A 5,577-nucleotide genomic window follows, 5' to 3' on the forward strand; every position below is an offset into this window, starting at 1 on the left:
GATTTCAACTTTTCTTCAGTAAAACTTTGAGGAAGTCATGTAGACGTATGATCCATTAGGTTTTGTAGCTAAATTTCAGCTGATACTTCGGTTATTTTGGGACTTAGAGGAACTGCTTCTTTCTTGGCTTGAATAATTTTTTTGTATCTAGGTAAAATATCGGCATTACATTGCAATAATGCCTTACGCAATATAATATATTTTTTCTTCGTTAAACCGAGATCTATAAACAGCGTCAAAGCTTCTTCGGGAGTATATTTCGTAGGTAGCGCATTTGGTGGTGTGAGAATGCTGTTTTTGATCCTCATCAGTCGCACTGGACTTGCTACCGCAACTGCTTCTGTTATATGAGACTTCACGTTTTCTTCGTCCTTTTTATATTTAATAGCCAGTGCTTCTGAAAGACGAGTCGTGGCCATAGCTTTTGTGATATCAGACAACTTCCTTTTCCTTGTGTAGATAGAACCCTCTTCTATGGGTTTTGTTGGTCTCCCTCTAGTTGGATTGGTTGACGTGCTAGGCGTTTCTTCGTCCAAAAAAGTTTTGTCAGCTAGCCACTTTTCATGCTTACTTAGAAATTATGAATTGTTACGATAGACGTCCTTCCATTTTCTTTCTATCATAATGTATTGTAAACCAATTTTTTCTTCCAGGCCTTCCTTTTCTTTAATGCTTGTTTCACTCGCTAATTCTCTCATAATAGCATCAACGAAGTCCGTCTTGACTTTGTAGATTTAAACACAGCAAATAGTTTCGAGTTTTCTAGATACATATTAGAATTGGCTTCGAGTGTATCTGACTAAGTATTAAACTGTGAACTTTATTTAAAAATACTATTCGCTTTATTTAAGTAAACAGAATACTTAGTTCCTTAATCTCCAAAAGGCGAATGATAATGTGCATTGTATGATGGATAGCTTTATATACCTACTCAAATTATAAAATGAATTTCAGGTATACAATTCATAACTAAAAATTTAGGTTGTTAACAAGTTCCAATAACAAAAACGACCTTACGGCCGTACTGAATTATATATATCTGCTCAGGCGCATATTTATGACCAAGGTTGTTTAACTTTATTTGATGTAAAAAGTGAAGTTGCAGCTGGACGCAGGTAGACTTTATCAATTTAGGTAACTGAATATTTCACAAATAACTACTGTTAATTTGACGGAGAACATATTTTAACATTTTTTTTCATCAAAGTTTTCAAAAGGGCCTAAAAATAGGCATTTCGAAAAAACCAACTTTTAGCAAAAAAAAAAAAACAAAAACAATTTTTTTTTGTTTCAATCCTAAATTAAATTATATTTAATTGCTATACAAGAAAACGACAACCGGCCGCCTTATTTACTCACAAAACCATTTTAAATACAACGAAAAATTTAAAATTTTTCCCAATGTTGAAAATTGGTTAATTTTGAGCGCCTCTACCTGGTAAACTATAATTTTCTGTGAAAAAACAGTTGCATATTCTTGATCCCTGGAAAATTCTCTATTAGAAACATGTATTAGATTTAGCGAACGCTTTCGTGATTTTTTTGATTTTTGCCATGTTTTAACGGCAGAGGCGCCACTGTGGAACGGTAGCAGCAAAACATCGACAAAGTAGGAAATAGAAACAGCACCTTTTCGACCCACAAATATTTGATATTATCTGGAAGGACGCCATAGTATGAGGATCGCATGCGGAAGACCAGTCGGTTCAAATCACTAAGTCGCTATGTATGGCATGTGGTGCTGCCATGTCCAGACGTCGCGGAAAAGCCTAACAACTAGGGCTACATTATTTACTGATCTTTTAGTTTTCCTGTATGCAAGAAGGCGTGTTCCCCCGCCCGTGGAAACGACAAAGACTTTTCCTATTGCTGAAACGTGATAAACAGCCGGAGCAACCATCCCCATATAGGCCACTTTGTATGCTGGATTCCCTAGGAAAGATTTTCGAGCGTAGCGCCTACTGCTGACTCTAGAAAAACCAGGTGGCTTATCGAATAATCAATATGGATTTCGCAAATCAAGATCCACCGTAGATGCAATACAAACAGTCGTCAATGTAGCTAGAGAAGCTATCTCTGGAGGCCAAAATAAAAGGAAGTTCTGTACACTGATTACGTTGGACTTCAAGAATGCTTTTAACACTGCGAACTGGATATAGATAATGGCAGCGCTGCAAAGCTTCGGCACACCAGCTTACTTACGGAGAATAATAGGTAGCTAACTTAAAGACAGAGTACCTACTTATTTTTGACAAGGATCAAGGAGCAAACGAGTACAAAATCACAGGAGGCGTCCCACAAGGATCTGTTCTCGGTCCAACACTTTGGAATGTAATTTATGACGGGGTGCTAAAGATTGATCTACCAGAAAACACGCAAATTGTGGGATATGCTGATGATATTGCAGTGGTAGTAGTGGTCAAGAAACTCGACCTGCTTCAAGCATTATATAATGACGCCGTAGCAAGAATAAAGGAATCGCTGACCAATACGGGGCTGGAGTTGGCTAGCCAAAAGACGGAAGTGGTATTAGTAAGCTCCAAACGGTCGGCGAACGAGTTAGTCTTAACTGTCAGGGATCATCAAATCATCAATCAAGGATTCTCTAAAATACTTAGGAGTGCACATTGAATCTAAGTTAACTTTCAAAGAGCAAGTGCTCATCGGACGGTGTCCGACGACGGGATCCTGGTGATCTGTATAACAATAATATGGAGCGACCATCTGATGAAGCCAAGAAAAGAGCAAGGACACAAACAATAGCTAAGTGGCAAGAATGGTGGGAGGCCTCGAGTAAAGGGTGTTGGACCTTCACGCTAGTTTGGAACGTAGCTCAGGGGAATGAGCGGAAGCACGGCGAACTGAACTACCATCTCACGTAGATAATGAGTGGACATGGCGGTTTCAAAGAGTATTTATGGAAGCGTATATAGAGGAAGATCCTCATTGCCCAAAGTTTACCACGGAGTTAGAAAACCCAGAACACGTCATGTTCCCCTGCCCCCGTTTCCACGAGGAAAGACTCGCCTTGCATGGAGTCTTTGGTGAGGAACCTACTACGAGAAATTTAGTATCACAAATGTGCAACAGGAAAGATTGCTGGACTTTAATCTAAAACAGGTGAACAATAAAACGATCAACGCAAAGTCGCTTCTTCACTGTCAATTAACTTACAAAATATTTAGATCACCTGATCATCTGCACTCAATACAATGCATAATCATGTTTGTATGCTGACGATTCCGATCAATATAAATGTGTTTAATATTATTGGCTTAAGCCTAATTCGCTACACATTCAAGCAGCTGCTGACTATTCGAGATCCCCACATTTTTGACATTTCGTCACACTTAAAAAACACAATTGCAAACATAATTACAGGACGAGCTACATTCGAGTTGACCTTTGTATGTATATGTATGTATGCACATTAGGTTGGGTATACTTAGGTGACCCATTTAGCCCAAATATGTGTTTTGTAATTAGATAAATGAAAAAGTATATTAAGGGGCATATTATATATAACGCATCGAGTCATTTTTTCTCGTGTAAACTTGAATTCTTATCATATAAGGGCATTCATTCACTTCAGTGAGTTCCAGTAAACATAATTTTTGGTATTATATACATAGTACCACGGTGTCATACACTGAAAGAAAAAGACTGGTAAAATCAACCGAAATACGGGTCAATCCAACTGAAATTTCTGTTAATTTTTATCCATCGCAACAAGATGTTGGATCAACTGCGGCCAAATCGTTGATTCGTAATTGACCATTTTAGTAGTCAAATGAACAAAAGAAGTTGTTGCGACAGCTTTGTACGAAAGTACCTATGTTGCCATATACATAAATAAATAAATAAATGTAAGGCGCGATAAACTCCGAAGAGATCTGAGGCCGAGGTTCTCTTCCAATTTGCGTACTGCTCCTCTTGATTTTCCGTACAAATTGGCCGGACGGGACCTACATGTTTTATGCTGACTCCGAACGGCATCTGTAAGGCAGATGAGTTTTCACTGAGAGCTTTTCATGACATAAGTACACTCGGAGCGCTTGCCAAACACTGCCGAGGGGCGACCCCGCTTAGAAAAATTTCCATCTAGTTGAAAAACCTTATTTCTCAAATTTTTTTATGTTGCTTTGCCCGGGGTGCGAGAACCCAGTGCATACGGTGTGGCAGGCGGAGCACGCTACCATCACAACACGGTGGCACTTACTGACAGAACGTCAATTGGGCTACATCAAATATGTCATCAAAATAATATCACATTAAACATTATACACTTTATTATTTTGCTTTTTTTAAACGCATTTTCACCAAATTTTACAATTTATAATTTATCTAATTTATAGTTTTGAACTTCGCTTTGCAAATGGAAATGAAAATAGTAGTCACAAAACTGATTCTCAATTCTTTCAGTTGCAGCTCAGCTCATTCTCAATTTCTTCTCTCGCATGTAGTTGCCACACTTGATTGTTTCGAACAAAACTTGTAGTATAAATGTTTGACGTAACACTTTAAAAAGATAACTTGTAAGTTATAGAAAGTAAAGAATCAAATCGCAGTAAGGTAATTCACCACTGGAGTAACTTTGCTGTAATTCGGCAAGTTTAATTTTCGTAACACTTTAAGTTGAAACGATTCCAAAACAACTCAAAATTTTATGTTGTCGGAAACATCAACATTAAAAAAGGATGTTTTTTATTATCGTATTAAATTCGTTCGCGTGAGTGAACATTCGTAAAAACTTGAACAAAATGTTTCTAAATCCTGTTCGTTCAAACAAAACGTTTTCAACTAGAGGGCGCAATTTTGCATTTCGCTTGGACGAGAAGTTGCAAAATTGCACCCGATAGATAGGTGTCCCGGTATCTCATAATTTTTGCACAGTAAATTCAAAAAAGGGGTTTTTCGTTTTGTATTGGTAACTTAAAACTAGTTTTTTCTTGTTTTTTCGATTTGATGGTTTTCTTATTTTGGTGGTTTTTTTAACAAGTGGCACCATCGTCATAAGTACAAAGTAGAGAGCGCAGTGAGCGTAAAATTCTCTTTGAAATTTGCTCTTGTATTGATAGTTGATTGCCGTTGAAATGACCTGTAAGATCAGTTGTGTTAACAGAAAAATCAGTTAGATTTACCAGGTATTTTTTTTTTTTACAGAATTTTGTTAACTTAAGAGCCACAATTTCTCTTCTGTTGAAATTACTAAACTAATTTGTTCGTTTGACAAAGAACTCGGTCAAATTAACCATAATTCACCGAATCTCCGTTAAGTCAAGAACAACAGAACCGATTTGTTGATTTTACTAGCACCATTTCTTTCAGTGTACATAATCTCACCCTTAGACTTTTTTGTAAAGAGTTCAGCTTTCTACAGAAATATCTGAATCTATTTATATATTTATAATATTCTTCTAAATTTGGCCTGAATATATTTTTAGTTGTAAAAGTACTGAGGGTTTTTTGATGATGTTCATAAAATTCCCATTAATACTAAATACCCTATTTAGTGATTATATTCTAGAGGCGCCTAGCAAGAGTTTTTGTATGATCCATTCAAAAAAACACATTTTG

Source organism: Eurosta solidaginis, chromosome 1 (assembly GCF_040869045.1).
Source record: "Eurosta solidaginis isolate ZX-2024a chromosome 1, ASM4086904v1, whole genome shotgun sequence".
NCBI lineage: Eukaryota > Metazoa > Arthropoda > Insecta > Diptera > Tephritidae > Eurosta > Eurosta solidaginis.